At 39.9% G+C, this 18,672-nt stretch overlaps 1 protein-coding gene across 1 annotated transcript in view; it reads left to right on the top strand.

Annotated features, from left to right (window-relative positions):
- Window positions 1-18,672, top strand: part of STAC2 (SH3 and cysteine rich domain 2) — a 54,117-nt gene that overhangs the window by 3,455 nt on the left and 31,990 nt on the right. The gene's annotated exons all lie outside the window — the stretch shown is intronic.

Genomic DNA, 18,672 nt, shown 5'->3' with positions numbered 1-18,672 from the left:
GCAGGAAAAATAATCAAGAATGCACCCTACTCATCCACAATGCCCCTTGATTCCATTGTCTGGATAAAATTGAGTAGAAAAGGGCAAGAGTCACTAGGAATGCAAAGAATTATAACTAAATAAGGGGCAAAGGTTATGATAAATTTGAGAAGACTTTCCTTCCACATTTTTTCCTGACTAATCCCCATTTCATGAATCTGCTATTTCACTTCCATAAAAAGCAATGTAGAATGTGTCACCTGAATCTCCATTATGAAAAAAATCACAGCAGGGGTGTGTGATAATTTTGAAGTGGGAAACATAGTGTTATGGGATGGGAGAGAGGAGAGTTAATTCAGGTTTTTTTGTCCGTTCCCACAGTCATGGTTGAATTTCTCACTCCATCTCTGAAGCTGCCTGGCGGTTTGTTTAAAGACTCAGGTAGATCTACTAAGTCTGTGAGAATTTGTGGACTAAGTTGCACTTTTAGAGCAGCTTTTTCAAACCTGATATTCTCTGTTTTGGAGGACCCCATGTTGGGGAAGATTGATGTACATAGCTATCATGTTCAAAAGAATCCCTTAAATACCACCCTAAGGCAAAACAGGAGAAATTATAACTGTTCATTTGATACCTTTCCTTAGTGATACTTCTTAAAGATGTGCTAGCCTCAGGCCAAAATGTTAGACTTGCTTTGAATACTGTACCTCCTTTCTTCTTTCTCCCCAATTTCCCTCCCTTTTTAAAGATTTTTCCTTGGTCAAGCCAGTTGCTTAGCCAACAGTCTATCTATGGATTTGGTTGCAGCTCCTTCTGAATGAGTTTTGTTTTGTTGAGGAGAGACAGTCTAGCGTGCGCGCGCGCGCACACACACACACACACACACACACATATATATCACTGGAAATAAACTGATCAAGCACCCAAATATTCCTGACATTACAAAGATTAGCTTTTTCCATCTCCAAAGGAGGCAGTTTGGCCTTACATAAACCTGATGGGAGTTTTCTAGCCAACCCAAGGATTTCTTGGGAAACTCTTTGAAAATATGGTAGGTTCTTTGTTTGATCCCTCCCTAGGAAACAAATGTTCCCAACTTTTAAAATTTTATTTAAGGACAAGATATCTCATCAGAACAGGCATAGTACATAAATATCCTGCACATTTATGATACATGAGGGAAATAACACATTGACTAGGATGAAAGACCTGAGAGATTTCTGCTGATCTGTACTTTTTTTTTTCCTTTTCCCCATTCTGGTTACAGGAAGACTTATAAACAAATGTCTGTAAAATTTCCAGCACAATTATGGTAATCTACTCTTGAGAAGATGGTGTTGCAGAGGTTAAAAGAGTTGTGTAATATTTCCCTGTTCCTTGTATATAATAAAATAAAGCAAAGTTCCAGGACATTTCCACACTGTTCTGCTTTAGACCTGAATTAATTTTAGTCATATTCTCCCTCCTGGAGTAAAATTGATTTATTTCTGCCACTAGTCCAGTTTATTGGAAACCACTAAAACTGGCACTTCCCTTTGAACTGCTATTTCTCTGCAAATCTCATAGAAAATCTTTTTTCCGTTTGCCAAAGGGACCCTGACTGCAGGGTATAAACTGCCATCATGATTAGGGTCTTATTCCTGAAGCTTTCCCCCCTGCTCGTTGTCTCCCCCAACATAGAAGTGGTGAATTTTCAGCAGTAAAAACTTGGGGGATGGAATCACTCAACAGGTTCCTCCTAAGTGTTTGTTCTGAGAATGTAGATTTGATCTTGGCAGGGTATTGCCTGTTATCTTGATGCAGCACCATTAAAGATTTTTAAATGATAATCAGCATTTTGAATCGGATCTGGAAACTGACCAGTAGCCAATGTAAGATGTATATAATCCTATTCTGATGGGTTGTCTTGTCAGGAGCCTAGCCACTTCACTGTGAATTAGCTATAGCAATTGAGATCTCTCCAAAAGCAGCACCACATAAAGTGCATTACAATAGTCTTAACACTGAGTCATCATTGCCAAAACATTGGTTAAAGTAGGATTGTAACAAGTGCTGCAGCCAAGGCTGAGCAAAGCATCCCCTGGCTATGGATTCCAGCTCCTATTTCAGCAGAATCCATACAGCTATTCCTTGCTTATCAACTATTGTTCAGTGGCCATTGGAAATTACAGTGGTGCTGAAAAAATAATTTTATTGCCCGTTTAGGACCTTTGAGGCATCCTTCTATCATGTGGTTGCTATTGCGATCAGTCAGTGCACACAGTCCTATGCCCAGTCTGTGTTTTTCTTCCCCCTTCTTGCAGAGCAGAGAAATTGCAGAAAAAGGGATTGCAAGAAAGTAATCTGTTAACTTCAACACACCAAAAGTAATGTGATTGTACTAATACCCTCGGCTCAGAGCCATGGGACATTATGCAAACAGTTTACATCATGCTCTTGAAATCCCTTCTTCAATCTCTCTGCTGTGAGGCAGCCTGGGGTGGGAGAGAAAAAGAGCAAGTGATTATAGGCACACTCTCCTTTTTCTGCCCTCTTGTCTCTGTTCCCCTCTCCCTCCTCCAAAAGAGAGACTGGAAAGGGATTTCAAGAGAATAAGCTGTTTGTTCTGCTAGGTTTGAAAGCAATACAATCACACCAGCAATGGAAAAGGATCAAAGAAGAGATTGTTTTCAGAAATTTTTCTCCCTCCGTCCTATCCCCCAGAGAGATTGGAGAGAAAGGGATTTCAAAAAAGTAAGCTGTTCATATAGTATGCCTGTGACACCCAGCCCTGGGCTGCAGCATGATCATACTGCTTTTGATGCGTACGAGACAGCATGCAGGCACTCGGGCATTCCAAAGAGTGGTGGAACAGTTAGGAAATAAATGAAAGCCAAGAGTGTAAAGCAAAGTAGTTTGTATGTTTCCAGCCAGAAACAAGTTATGGTCAAGTGATTTTTCCTTAGTGACCACTTCACTTAGAAGTGGAATTGCATATCCCAATCCAGTCACTGAGCAAGGACCATCTGTAAAAACCCCAGTTCATGCACCAAGTCTTTGAAAAGGAGCACTACCCTGTCAAGAGAACCTACCAGTTTTTGTAAAAAAATGCCATTATGATTGCTGGCAGCAAACATCTCAGTCTTGGCGGGGTTTTGTCTGAGTTTTTTTAATTCCTTTCAGATCCTATCCAAGCACCAATTCAGGGTTTCCATATGTGCTTGTGCAATGTCAGAAAACCATTTGTCCCCAAGTCCACAACTGTCCTTGATAACTTTTCAGGTATGAATGAAAAGCCTGATTAATCCTGTTTTTATTAATCTGGAGAGACAGAGAGACAAGGTATTGTTATCTTCAGCCTAAAACTCATATCACCGAATCCTGGAAAATATTTACCTAATGCATCTCTGATTATTTATTCAGAAGATATTCTAATCATCATCTCTGATGAGATCAGATTTAATTTAAGTTTGAATGTTAAAATGCTTTCATGAAAGATTTAGATCCCTTAACAACAAGATGTGAGAAGAATTTTATTGACCTTTGATCATCTTTTTCCAGCCAAGGGCTGCATTCAGACTGGAACCAAAGCCAGGAGGTAATTGTGGGAAGGGCATAAAAGTAATGGAGCTGAATCATTTGTGATAAGTATATTCCTTACAAGCTTTACCCATCAGTGTTTGCTTGCAAAGGAGGATTTTTTGTGAGTAATATGCCAAATTCTCTGGGGAACTTTGTGTGTAATTGCAAATTATGAGTTGTCCAGTTTGCTTAAAAGCAATTGGAGGTTAAATATGCAGCTTGGAAAATGAGAAAATGTGTGTTTGGTCCTCTTCTGTTCATGGTATTGGGGGGTGATGTTAACAAAAATTAGGATTGTATGGTGATATTTAAAAGAACTTGAATGGAAACAACAGGAGTATCTGCCTTAGTCTGTTGCAGTTAGTTGTGTTTCCCTCTCCAGCTTTTTCTTATTATCTTCTATGAATGGGCCATTTCATGAAGTGGAACTAGAAATTAAAACTACTGGCAGAAGAGAGAGAAGAACTAAAGTTAGAGATTTTGATCTTGTTAAGAGCAGATAGCGGAACTGTAGGAGGTGCTGCAATCAAACATATCTATTAATCTAAATTGCTTTAAAAAGGTTTGGACAAATGTGTGCAGGATCAGGCAGTTGGTTCATAATAATTATTTACAATCCCAGGACCATATCTTAATACAAGGTGACCACAGGGCTATTGAACACTTGCCCATGTTAGCTTTTTGAATGCCCCCAGTTGGCCATTACATGTCACAAAACTGAACTAGAGACCTGAATCAACAGAATCTTTTCTTATAGTTTTGTCAGCAAAAAGAAATGAGAGGGAGCTTGGAAAAGATGGCAAATCTTAAAGCAGCTCTCGGTGCCAAGGAGGCTCCTATAGAATCTTATATCTCAGGAACATTTATTATACCAAGAGACTTAAAGCCAGTAAACCGGACTGTTGATGCTCTGTGTTTAAAAGCCCAGGCTATTGCTAAAGACATTGAAATCACTTAAGTCAGTTCTCAAAGAGCTTGGGGCACAATCACAAGAAAAATGGCAGTCTGAATATTGGTAGCCTTCACTGAGTGGTTGGCACTGAACAGGACCATGGCCAAGATCCAGGTTCCAAGCTGTCTTCCAGAATCTTTTTGCTTGCAGTAGGGATGAACTTATTCTTTGCCAAGGCAAAGCATCCAGAATTCAGTTCTCTTCCTTTCGCATTCCAAAATGGCTCTTATTGCTCTTTTTTCTGCAAGGGGTCATTGCTAGATATTCAGGTGGAAATTGTCTGTCTACTCCAGCTAACTAGAGCAGGCTGGTCTTCCCTTGTGAGGTTGTTTTAACCATTGTTTTTCAAAAGTAGAAGTGACACTGTTCAGGCTGACAGGAGAAGAAAAGCAGGCCAGGACGCAGCATGGTGTTCCCATAAAGAAGACCAGGAAGAGCTAGCTTTGCTCTTTATTTTCAGAGCCATCCTTTCCCAGTATATCACCTTCCTTATTGTAGAGGACGAATTGTGAATAGATACAGGAATCTGGAATTGGGGCAAAGTAAAGCTGAGGCTTCTGGACATTATGGATTGGAGCATACCACGAGCATTTAAAATTTTATGTGATGCAAGAATTAAGGTCCAAAGTCTCCTTGCCTCCATCCTCATTTGGACAAAATCAATTTGGTGGGATTTGCTTCAGTGGCATACAATCTCAATGGTCTCTGTCATGCCATCTTAAGAAAGGAACAAGCTTTTAAACTTTTATTATGAGAAAGGAGAAAATTAAAAGATATACATAAAGGTTCCGGTATCTCTCTCACCTACATATTGTAGTTGTCATATGTATAAGAACTTGTGTAAATGTTTTCTTTTTTAATTGTTCATTCTGTTTTAGATAACATCTGCAGCTTGTTTATGAAAGCCAAGGGATTCTGTTGTTTAAAGCCCATTACTTATTTATTTGTTTGTTTATCGAATTTGCACGGCTGCCCAACTTCATAATGTCTCAGGGCTGCATCTCACATTAAGAAACTTTGGAGGGATAAAAACCAGAAAAGAGCAATGAACATCCAGGAAGAGCAAAACAAGCACATCCCTTTAGCATAAAACATCTCTACTACCCACCCCGGCCCAAGGCCTGGGGAAAATCTAGGTTTAAATGAGGTCAGAGTAGGGATTATATCGATCTCAGGGATGGGAAAGAAGTGCTGCTTCAAAGACCACATAGTGCAACAAAGAAGGGCTGTGTCTTGGATTAAGCTCATTTTATGAAAGTTCCTGGTCCCGCATAATCCAAATACCCTCAGGCACTTGATGTTCTGGTGTTGGGTCTGACCCTGTTCTTTCCCCATCCAGACCCTAGTCAATGTCAAGACCTTGACAGCATGATTTCCTTAGGCAGCGATTCAGATACACAATCAGGTATGATCTGCATATTGATGACACTTGACCCCAAACTGGTGGATGATGTCACCCATTAGGTCTCATATAAATATTGAAAAGGAAGGCAAGAGTGCTGAGCATATCAGAGGCTTTGCACTCAGTCTCTCCCTTCCCCTCCCCCACCACATCCTGCTATCACCTATTGGAACCAATTGCAGGGAAAGAACCACCATAACATTTCTAATCCCTAGAGGCAACCCAGAAGAATACTGTGTTTGATGGTATTAAAAGCTTCTGTCTCTATCAAAAGCTGTCAACAGCTGTGTGACCAAGCTTTCTCAATACCATGTCCCAGTTTGAAACTGGATAAAAATTTCCTAGATAATCCAAGGCCTGCTGAACAGGCGGGCTGACCAAAGTGTCTAGAAATGTGATGGGGAATCTATGGCACAAATGCCAGAGGTGGCACACAGAGCCCTCTCTTTGGGCACACATGCCATCAACAGCTGCTCTTCTGTTTTTGGCCTGAAAACAGCCTCAAAAACAGCAATAAACGACCAAAAAACAGGCATGCACACACTGGCCAGCTGGTCTTCGTGTTTTTCGGTGCTCTGGAGCACATGCGTTCCACTTTGGGCACTCGTGCCAAAAAGGTTCACTATCACTGGCCTACTTTGTTGGCTCAGGCAATAGCTTCTTAAAAGGGAGGCGTATCATTATTTCCTTCAAGGCAGGTGGAACCATATCTCTTTCAATGTGGCTTTCAATTCTACCAAGAATTGAACCGAGGTGGCGCAGTGGTTAGAGTGCATTACTGCAGGCTACTTCAGCTGACTGCTAGCTGCAGTTCAGCAGTTAAGATCTCACCGGCTCAAGTTGACCCAGCCTTCCATCCTTCTGAGGTGGGTAAAAGATTGTTGGGGGCAATAGGCTGACCCTGTAAACAGCTTAGAGAGGGCAGTAAAAGTACTATGAAGCGGTATATAAATCTAAGTATTGTTGCTAAGTGCTAAGAACTATAGCATGTACTGAGGTTCAATGCTTAAGAAGAGAATTTACCCTTTAGGAAGAGGAAAAGGGAGAAGTTGAGTGAGGGTAGCCCCAAAGAAAGGCTATTACCTCATATAGTTAGTGTGTGATGCTGTCTGTAAGGTGGAGGGAAAGAAGAAAGAGTGTTTTACTGAATTTAATCCAAGCTTGAATCAGAAAGCCCTTTAAATAGAAATGTCTTCCAAAATAAGCTAGTTCTCTGTAAAGGAGTATTTTGGCATCTTTAGGGGTTGTGAAGAAAAAGAGGGGTGGATGTGAATAAGTCAGGGACAAAAGCTTATCTTCATTGAATCTTCCTTACTGCCTCATTTACAGACTTTTGGCTAATGAGCCAGGGTGTGTGTTCTCTGAGCATGTATAACACATGCCTATTTCAAGCACCTTATCTTGTTATAGATCTCAGTGGTAGTAATGGAAGGAAACATGGCTTTATTTTCAGTGTTCCTAGCTACCAAAAATAGACCCAGCACCCTCTCTAAACTGGTCTGATGTCTTGTAAGATCAAATTAAATTGGACGTCTGAGATGCTTCATTATATCTTCCTTCTCTCTTCATTTCTTGTAAGATCAGTCAAGTGGGGAAGCAAATTTGATCAGGACTGCAGTATCGGAGAAGACTATTTTAGTTGTTCCCCCTATTCCAGCTTCTTCCCACCTGATACCCTCTAAAGAAAAGGTGCCAAAGTGTTGACCCCCACCTTTTTAATGAAATACTTCAGGTAATTCAGGAAGAAGCAAAACATGGTGGTGAGTTAGGGCCTTAACCAAGTGACTTAACATCTCATGCTTGGACTATTGCACTGTACTTTACCCAACACTGCACTGGTTACCAACAGGTTTCCAGATAAAATTCAAAAGGATGATTTTGACCTATAAAGTTCTATGTTGCTTGGCTTAAGGTAGCTTCAGAATTGTGATTATGCCATAAAGAAGTGAGCGCTTCCCATCCCTCTCATCTAAAAGATGGCTGGGAAAGAATGGAGGTAGAATTTTTAAGTATGGGAATAGTCTCCTCCAGAGAATTAAATGGCCCCAAACTTGCTAGCATTCAGAGAGCAACTTAAATTGTTCTGTTCTGCAACATGTTTGCATTGCGACTGATAAGGATTCTAACTGGTTGTTATGTAGGTGTACAGGTAACTTTTAAAGCATTTTATTTTTTATGGTATAACTGTAGAAATATTGTTTTGTGGTTTTGTTTATACAGAAAGTGCAATGTACAGTGATACAGCATGTAGAATGACAACGAGGAATGCATAACAGCAAATAATATGACTGGACTGTTTTTTTTGGGGGGGGGTGGAGTGCCATTACTTACTTAAAACTGGCAAAAGATGCAGCCAGGAAAAACAATTTTGAGAGAATTCCCAATTTTGGGCATCTCAGCTGGAAAGACTCTTATCTCAAATTCTGTGTTTGCTTGCAATATTTCTAACACGATAGTCCCAAAACAAGTTTTGATAAATAGATAAGGTTCCTATTCTGGCTCACATACAGAAGATGACTCCTGGCTTATCTTGATCCCAAGGCATTTAAACTAGAGATTCACAATCTAAGAATTCGGTTATGTATCCTCCTCCCTCAAATACAGACCCTTCATGGATTGGCAATGAATTATACTTTAGAATATCACAGAAAAGAATATTTATTATGTGCAAGGAACATAATGTTTAACTTTAAATTAAATGTAGAATTTACCTAGCTCTAAAACATATTTGTTCTGGCTTCCCCCACAGCCCCTGGCATATTAATCAAAATCTTGATGAAGCTTTTAGTCATGGATTTCACCAGAAATAATCCAATTTGCACACCAGTTTTGAACAGGGAAGTGCAATCCATTCTGGGCTAAAGATGGAAAGTCTCCAGTCCAAATAATCATAACTACTTGCTTTTGATCCTGAGTCTGTCCCTCCCTTTGCACACACACCTTCAAAGTCCTCATTTATGCTTTTTCCAAAATGGTCTCCTTGGATTGAGTTTGAATGGAAGTTGGCATTCAGCACAATGATACAATCAGCTAAATATCAGGCTGGCTGAATTCGTTCTACTCAGCCCAACAGGGAGCTGCGATTGGTACCAATTTAAATTTCTCCAAGCTAGCTTCAAACCTAGTCATTGAGAATGCAATATAATAATTCAACCTGAAGATGACAACATGAATGGCCAAACCATTTCAGGTTTTTTTTCTACTGCTGCTGTATTGGAGCAAATTCTAACAGAAATAATTGTAAACTGCAAGCACCCACTTTCCAAACTCTGACTCCCCTACCTCCCCTCAAGTAATGAAGTTTCCTCTCTGAATAAAACTGCGGTTCACTTACCTTCATCCAAAGCACTCATAAGATAGCAGTCCTGAACTTCCATTATTTCCATGATTTGGTTAAATGAAAATTGGAATTAATGGCTGAGCATTATCTGTGTAAAATCCATTCCATTCTTTAGCAGAAAGCAGGTGCAGATTCAAGTGTGATGTGCATTCTGAACACATTACTAGGTTGGCACATTTCACTAAACCACACTGTGATTTGCTTGCTATTATCTAAATGTACGACAAACCTTGCCACTATGATTTGCAACTGGTGGTCTGTGCCATACTGTGATATGTAATCCTACCAACACAATAGGTTGTGGCAACCATGAATATCGATGGAGAAGGAAAGAGAGTTAAAGATATCCCCAGAGTTGTGAACTTGTGAAATGGTGCTTGAAGCCTCTGGAGGATATGCAGTGTTAGGGGTAGTGAGCGCGGCTGAAAGTTAAACATTGCACATCATTTCATAAATATGGGGGAAGGAGTGTTTTTGAAAAGGTTGGGAGCTGAGTCGCCAATGAGACTTATATTTGCCAAGCTGTTTTCACAGCAGCTACGTTAAAAATAGCTTGCAGGGGCTGGAGCTGCATGTCAAGAAATATTAGCCTTTTTTATATAATGTCTTGGTAGGTTCCTTGAATGTTGCAGAGGGTGAAAAACTGAGAAATGGCAGTTTGAGCAGGAACCTGGATCTGCTCTTTTGAACATCTGTTTAAAAGAGGATAATAGAGAGCCTTGGTAAAGGGAAAGACCTCAGTTTCCCTTGGCATAATCCCTCCCCCTGGGTGCTCTGCAACGTGTGGGGGCCACAATTCCTATAACACCAAATTTCCATGCTGGCTGGAAGTTATGGTCACAACAGGTTATAGTTGGAGGGCAACAAGGAGAGAAGACTCCCTTAGGGCAGTGATGGTGAACCTTTTGGGCTTACTTGTTTCTGCTGGCATATCACCCCACCCAAAGAAAACAAAACAATTATTTGCATATTCATCTATTTTTTTTTAAAAAAATGAAGTCCGTGTGTGATCCACAGGATTTGCTGTGCGCCCCTTACCTTCAGGTGCTGTTATTTTGCTGTTGATAGGCTCCTGTGGCCTATCTTTGGAGCCTTCATTCTTGAAGCAGCTTCAGAGAATGCTCTTCCATAAACTGGATGAAAGCATGTCTATTCTTCCACAACTTCTGGAAGCTCTGGAGGCTTCCTAGAGCATACTTCAATCTTATGCAGCCTTCTCAGCTTCCAAAAATCATGTGGGGGAAAAGGCATACTTTTGACAATAGGTGTCAGGGGAACTCTGATGTCACTCAAAATGTGATGGTTGTCTGCTTTGACATTCAGGTTCACCATTACTACCTGATGGCGTGGGAGGGAGTCAGTTTGTCATATTATTTCCCAACAAACCTCCTGTTTTATGCAAACATTTTCCTAATAGTTCTATGATGCTTTTAGAAAGTCACAACTGTTTTCTAGTTCATCTGTCCCATATTCCAAGCCATGGTTCACACCTTGTGCTAAGCCATACGCTTTGTTTTCTTTTATTTTGTTTTAGGGTTTCTGTTATGTTGTGCTTCACAAATAGCTGAGGGCTTATCATATTTTTGCCAAGATTTTGTAGATTATTTAGCAAACTCGTGTTAATTCAAAGGAGTGATTGAGTTCAGAATATTCTTCAATCCCATTCCATTATTCCTATGCCAAATTTATTGCTTATTTATATCTCTTCTCTTGATGCCATGTTTTTAGGAAAAAAAATCAATGAACATTTTTAAATTAAATAATAACAATAATAATTATTGTTGTTGTTATCATCAGTATCACTAGTACTTTGAGGTGTTTTCTTTAAGCAGTATAAATTTGAGAGCTTTCTTTGCAGAATTCTCCCGATTAAAGGCAGTAAACAGGATTGAAGCCAGACTATACTCTGCAATTAATTTTCAATCTAAGCATACGATATATGTTGTGCAGCAGTTTTTCACAACAGACTGACTGGATGCTCAGTGTTAATACTAAGCTTCAAACCACAAAGTTTAGGTTTACCCATGTATTGATTTAGCATGTGGTCTGAACCTAACCACTATGGTTCATAAACCATAATTTATCATATAGTATGTTCTGAAAATTCAACCATTGTATTCATCCAAATATGATTTAAAAATCTAGTGTAACATGTGAACCCATCCATTATGATGTATCAGAAACCATAGTTAAAATAAACGAGTGTTTAGTGTAATGTGGTGAATAAGTATGTATCTCCAGTAATGTTTATTTTTAAAATGATAAATTTTCATAAAGGGCAGAAACCTTTTATGTAGCCTTAAATATAAGATGCATTCTAGGACAGTTGGTACAGTGCACACGTGCTTTGTGATATTTTTCTGTCTTTATAACTGCTATGTTACAAGAAAGGTGCATCTCTTCATCAGTTTTAAACTTCTAATCCTTTACATTTTAATGGCTTTCACTTTTCCACTCTAATAAAACTTTCAGATATTGAATAGCCAAATAACACAAAAAGTGCCTTCTTGGGTTCTACAAATTACAAGGTGCCAAAATGATCAGACACATTTCATGATGTCATTCTGAAAATGACAGAGTTACTGTATTTTTCGGAGTATAAGACGTACCAAGGTTTTGAAGAGGCAAATTAAAAAAAAAAGTTTTTGCACTCTTCAAACCTCCCCAAAACAGCCTATTTTCCACAAAAACCGGCCCGTTTCCCCCCCCAAAAGGAATGAATAGTGCTTAGGAGGCATGTAGAGTGCTCCTGGGGGAGGGGCAAAAACGACCAAAAACAGCCCATTTTTTGCTCATTTCTGCCCTCTCTGAAAGCCGCCTAAAAGCTGTGCACGGCCATTTTGGTGAAGGGGGCGGGGTTTCAGGAGGTGAAAAGTGCTGTATTCAATGTATAAGATGCACCCAGCCTCTTTTTTGAGGGGAAAAGGTGCATTTTATACTCTGAAAAATACGGTATGTTATTTGTGGCGCATGTGCCATTTGTCCTGCATGGCTTTTTTTTTTTTTTACAGATACCAAATCTGCCTGAATAACTTTTAACTCCTTACACTCACCCGTTCCAGTACAAGAACTTCTCTCCCTCCCCCCTCCCCCACAAAAAAAATCTTGAAAAAAGTACCCAGGAACAATTAAGGCAAAATAAAGAAACAGTTCTGGGAATGGAGAAGATGTTAGAAAAAAATTCTGCCTTGAGTTGGTTTGATATGAGTGGGTGGCAGTGTGAAGCTTTCGAGATTCTGTTGTTATATCCTACAACATTAGTAGAATTTTTTGAATCCTTGCTCTGTTTGTTTCCTTACTTAGCCTGCCTCAAAGGATTGGTATACTCAAGGTTACCTGGGATCAGCCTTCTGTTTGTTCCATTCTTTTTTTTTAATTGATCCAGTTTGTTTTGTATTATTATATGACATTGCAATGACTGAAACACATTTAATAAATGAAAGTTTCTGCATTCCATGCTTGAAAAGACTTACTTACTCCATTTCCGTATAATAGACTGTTATTGCAAATATAAGAGCAATGATGTTTATCAAAAGAGGAAAGGAAAGGAAGAAAAATTGACTACAGGTAGTCCTTGAATTACGAACACGACTAGAACCAGAATTTCCATCACAAAACGATGGTCATTAAGTGAATCACGTTTGTTATGTGAATCCAGCTCCCCCCCCCCAATTGACTTTCCTTGTTAAAACCCACTGAGATGGTCATGAAGGGCCATCATGTGACCTGAGGCCCTGCAACCATCCTAAATACACACTGGTTGCCAAGCACCCAAATTTTGATCACATGACCACAAGGACACTGCATCACCATACCATCTGGGGGTGTCTAGGTTCACATATGCTCATATACATGCATGAATAATTTTAAGAAGTCGTTCTGCAGTGTGATAGTTAATTTTAAAAAAACAACCTTTAGGCACAAAGTAGGCTCCGTACTTTTCAGTTTTACTGTGGTTTTATCAGCTGCTTAGCAGAAATGACTTTATTTTTCAAGGTTATATATAGAATTTGATCCACAGATGGAGATAGTGATATTTTATTTTTTTTGTAATATGCCTCAAGGGAAATAAATGGATGGCTTGGAATTTGTAGTCCATCCGTAGACCGACAAACACTTGAGCCCAATTCAGGCGCCAGGTGGGTCTCAACCATCTTTTTACAAAAACGTCTTGAGCTAAAATAGATCTTGTGCTCCTGAATTGTGTGAAATGAAGCAGCCTCTATTAGCACACTAGATTTGGAAGCCCAGTGGTATTTCTTTCGCTCCAAAGGTCCCATCTCATCAGTAGTTAGTGGAGCTGAAACCTTTTAAGCTCAGTCTGCAGAGACAGCTGGGTTCCTCCCCCCCCCAACCATACAGCAAAAAAGCCACAGCCAGTGAGGGTTTCTCCACATGCACATTCCCACTCTCTCACCTCTCTCACCTAGAGCTCTCTTCTCTATACTTCATGTTCTTTTGCTACCCCCCCCCCCGTTTTCTCTAACAAAGCTGAATTAATTTCACCCCATAGCCCATTTTAAAAGCCAGGCCTGATTTATGCAAACTCATGGTAAATGGTAGTTCTATAAGCTTTTCTAGAATATTGTTTCTTCACGGGTGTCCCCAGAATTAGGAAACAGAATATACAGACCAGAATAATGCATTGCCCCAGGCCAATGTTTCTCAACTTTAAGAGGTGTGGACTTCTGACTCTCAGAATTCCTCACCCAGCATGCATTACTGTATTGATGATGCCTGCCCCTGTGATTTCTAAACTATAAGGCTTAGTCTCAGGTGTGAACCCAAATATTGGCAAATTTAAAATAAATAATTATTTGAGTGCAAAGGGAAAGCTTTTCAGGAAAGAGGATGACAAGGCAAAATCTGGTACTGGTTGCAGAATCTAACTTACGGTTTGTAATATAATAACAAGCAGATATGGTGGAAGCAACTAAGGCTAGAGCAGCTGCTGATCCTACATTCTCCAATGTTATTTTATTTTCTCTCCATTTAACTTTGCTCCAAGCTTTTTCTGCTCCATCTCTGTCAGATAGACTAGCTTTTCCAAGCTGGGATGGGTGATAAAACTGGAGGCTAACAAGTAGGGACCAGCCAACATTCACACTGCAAGCTTCATGGTTGAGTGAAAATTTTAACCCAGCCAGCTGTAGTCAGTGTGCCCAAATAGGCCTAGTTATACTTTGCAGATTTCTAGAAGCAGGTTTGGATCTAGTTACAGTATGGATCAAAAACCGCTAGGAAGTAGGTTAGACTGAGAAGTTTAACAAAAATCAAATTGGGTGCTCAATACTATCCCTGTCAGCCTTGCCTTTGTGAGACTCAGGTACATCCAAAGCACCTAAGAACACCCTGTATGCAACAATAAAAATGTACAAACGCATCAATGTATTTGGAAATAATGGTGGAGCTAGTTCTGCACAATGTAGTATATTGGGGAGCAATTGAGGGCAACATATCCTGTCCCCTAGTTTAAAGTGCAAGTATCAGAAGGTGGGCAGTCATTTGAAAATTGATGCAGAAAATCTGAGAAGGATTTTTCGTCAATGACAAGAAATGCAATTAAATAAATAGCCAGTCATTTGCAATATCCTTGTAATAGGCTTGATTTGAATCCAAACTCTGTAGATTTTTCATAGTGTCATAAATGATCTTTTCTCCTTGAAGTCATTTCTAATAAAAATGATGTGTATGTGTTAATAATGTAACTATACAGTTTTTGCTGCAGCACCGAAGCTGGTCCTTACCTGAAGACCTGAAATCTCCATCATATTTCTTAAGCAAAAATCTCTTCCAAATTTTATTTCCATTGATCTTATTGTCACTGTTTCTGTTCACAGGGAGAACTGCAAAATGTCCCTGGTCTCCTTTTCCAGTAAAAAACAAAACTCTTCCAGTTACCAGCCATCACAACACCTTTCCTTCCTTGTTTTCAGAACCAAAGATTTAGAGGAATTGTATTATACGATAGCCCTTGCACTGAATGACCATACAGACAACTATCAAGTTTATACTGATACAAGAATAATGTGATACATCAGCAAATACTTAGTGTAAATAGTTTCTCCCACCCCCATCTTCCTGTAGTCCTGAGAAACTTGCTTAGAGAATATAGTTCATCTTTGAAATCTAGGACAAGTTAAACCCCAAATTTACTCAACAATCCTAGTTATTTTGCCAAAGTTTTACAGCAGATTCCTCTCCCATCTTCTCAATTCTTTTTGCACCACACACATTATTGACCTCAATTCAAATTCAGGTGGACTGTCCATTGCTCCTCCCACCATGATCTGCTTTCTCAACTGTTCTACCACCTTGGGCACTTCTGCTCTTGGTTTCAATCCTTTCTCCCAGTGGCATATGGGTTGATTTATATTAAGAGACACAGTAGGGCCTTGCTGCCTATTCTGCTTTCCTGGAAATGAAGGTACAGCAATGATAATAAGAAAGGAGAGAGATCTATCTACCTATCTACTATCATCACCAACTCCAATAGAAACTGGATGGCAAAAAGGATCAGAAAATTCATAAATGAATGAATGTATGTATGTATGTATGTATGTATGTATGTATGTATGTATGTATGTATGTATGTATGTGTCAAATACCGCTCACTCATCATAAAATCTTCAGAACTGTAATGCCTACAAACTTGAAATTTGGCACATCTGCTCCTCTTGGCTTCTAGATGCTTGCTAAGAAAGGATTTTTTTGAAATCACCATCAGATCATTAGTATTTCTTATACAGTAATTAACACGCTCTGATGCTAAGGAGTTAGACCTTATTCCCCCCGCCCCACCTGAAAAGAACTCTGTTCCCACTCCCATTCTGTTACCTCAGTTCAAACTGGCAGACGTTTCACTCCTTCACTCAGGAGCGGTCTGGGGCTCCTTACAGTACTCAATGTCAGTACCTCACCAAAATGTCTATGCCTTCCACCTATGGTTCTGCTTCCACACTCAAGGCGGTGGGAGCGATATTCCCTTATGTGTTTCAATTACCAACCACCACTGAGCCAACAGTTTGTGAACCGAATTTCTCCTGTATAGCCTGATTGCATAGGTTCATCGCGGAGCATGTGTATCCAGCTAGTAAAATATAAAACCACACAATAGTAAATACTAAAATAATCTTAAAGGCAACACAGATGAAAACATAGCACTCCCCCTGCTCCTCCCATACAGTAAAGCATTAAGCTCAGCCCTGGGACTAAACCAAAGCCAGGTTTTAAAAGCTTCCCAGAATCCAAGGGAGAGGGGATTTTTCAGGTGGAAGGGTGGCACTGTGACCGAAAAGGCCAACTTCCTTAATCCTGTAACATGTTTATTAGAGTGGACCTGAAGCACAACCAGAAGCAGAAACAATTAGACACTTATCTCAGGAAAACTGGTTTATCTCATCATTGTAAAACTAATTCCTTTTTGTTTTTTCAGGTTGCTAAATTGATCTAGCCAGTTTCTTCCCCCCCTCTCCATTTCCTAGCCATTTCTTTCAGCTCTGTTGCTTTGTTGTCGGCTCAAGCCTTGTTTGTATTGTTGTATTGTTGAAAGAAATGTCCTTCTGGGTTCAGCTCCAAGTGGGGAAGAAGACACTGGAGACATGGAGGCTGCTTGGAAAGATGGTTTATTGTTGGACAGGGCCACATGGCTTGAGCCCTGAACAGAAAAGGTGGTCACATGTTTCAGTGTAGGTGAAGAAGAAGAGAAGGGCTGAGGAAGGGGCTTGCTAGGCTTTTTATACCCTGTTTAGTCCCACCTCTCTGTTTCCCATTCCTATGTAAGAAATGTATTCTGATTGGTTGTCAGACTCCCATGGTGCCATGCAGGGGGCTACTCTCTAGACTGTTTTGAATCCATAGATGAGTTCTCAGAAGCCATGTGGAGAGTTGAGTAATATCCCTTCCCCCTACAGCTGCAGTGGAGAAGTCTTTATTATGTAAAGTGGGCTAGCCTCGCCTTCTCAATGGCCTATTGACAAAGTGTGGATGGGCAGGAAGCTAAAGGAAACTTTTCTGTCTCTTAAAACATGTTTCTTTCTCCTCACATCCAGAGAAATATTCTGCCTTTTCAATATTTCCTAGGGTATTTCATTTTTCTGGGAGAGGGCTGGATGATAACTTCCCACAGTATCTAGAAGAATCCCTGTACCTGTAGGTCCCCAGCTTTCCACTCTCTGAAGTGACCTTTCCCTCGCACCAGAAAGTCACATTTCATACGTCCTTGCACTTTGTCTTCCAAAATGCCCTGAATCTCATCCAGTGATCCCAATACCTTATTTTCCCTTTCTTCCTCTTTCCACCCTTATTCCTCTGTTCTGCATCCACCCATCCAATTACAGAGTTATTACTTCCAGCATTTTGCTCTGTCTTCATTCATTTGTTTCACTTTATCACAACCTCCTGAATCCTAATAATATGTGCTGTTGGCTATATTTATCTTGGGTGTTCAGATGGTATCCTTGAGCACTTCTAATTCTTAGCAGTTTAAATGATTTTGCATTTATTTGTTTAAAAATTGTTTCAAGATTAGTTTCCCCCATATTATAACTTTAGTCGTGGCTTTTCCCTAATTACAGACCCAATATTTCACATGGTGGTTGGGGATGATGGAAAGATTATGCCGCATTGCTGGTGCTTGTTATGGGTGCCACTAATATCAGTCCTTTTACTGCAGTAACTGGCTGGAATTGTGTAGCAAAGCAAAACTGGCATTATATAAGGAGAGTGGAAAAGGTATTAGTAAACAAATTTCACAGAAAAGTTAATGTGAGCCAGATTATAATACGCATAGTTGGAACCGAAAAGTAAGAGGCCAAATTGCTAAGTTATTATAAAACAAAGTAGGGTTGGTGTATTCAACTACTAAAATTGTTAGATATACTATAAATTATTCATGAAGCATTCTCATTCTCTTACGTTGGCCATACTTGGTGCAAGTATAGCTGCTTCAACAGCAAAATGGATTCAGCTTTCACTCGCCAGAAAGAGATAATGAAAAGAACAATAAAATGGGGTTGTGGGCTAGCCAGCTGTAAGCTAACTCATTTCCAGACATGCCTAGAGATTGGAGCATCTGTAGTAGTCCCCTAGGCCCACATGTTAGCCAATGGGTTGTTGTTACATTGAGCAGTTTTTCCTCCAAGCCTAGATGCTGTACCTTGAATGCAGTTAGTCATGGCCTCTGCTCTGTATGTCCTATTCTCACAACAGCAGGTCAGTGGAAAATTTTCCTAACAATGTTAACTAACTTGTTCCACTGTTGACAGCCCCCTTTTCCCCAGTAAAACAGTAAAGAGAGGATGGTTTTTCTAGCACATAAATGGCCTGCAGCCTTAAACAATCTCTTCTTTGCCCTTTTTTCCTCTCTCCCTCCCTACCCCCATAGCAGCCTGTCTTCCAAATCAGATTAAAGTACTTTTTGCTTGCTTTTTAAAATAG

The sequence above is a fragment of the Thamnophis sirtalis genome, unplaced genomic scaffold (assembly GCF_051295495.1).
Source record: "Thamnophis sirtalis isolate CommonGarterSnake01/CBP01778 unplaced genomic scaffold, rThaSir2_p1.2 scaffold_4, whole genome shotgun sequence".
Taxonomy (NCBI): domain Eukaryota; kingdom Metazoa; phylum Chordata; class Lepidosauria; order Squamata; family Natricidae; genus Thamnophis; species Thamnophis sirtalis.
The sequence above is the reverse complement of the archived record's forward strand: the minus strand, read 5'-3'. Positions and strand labels throughout refer to the sequence as shown.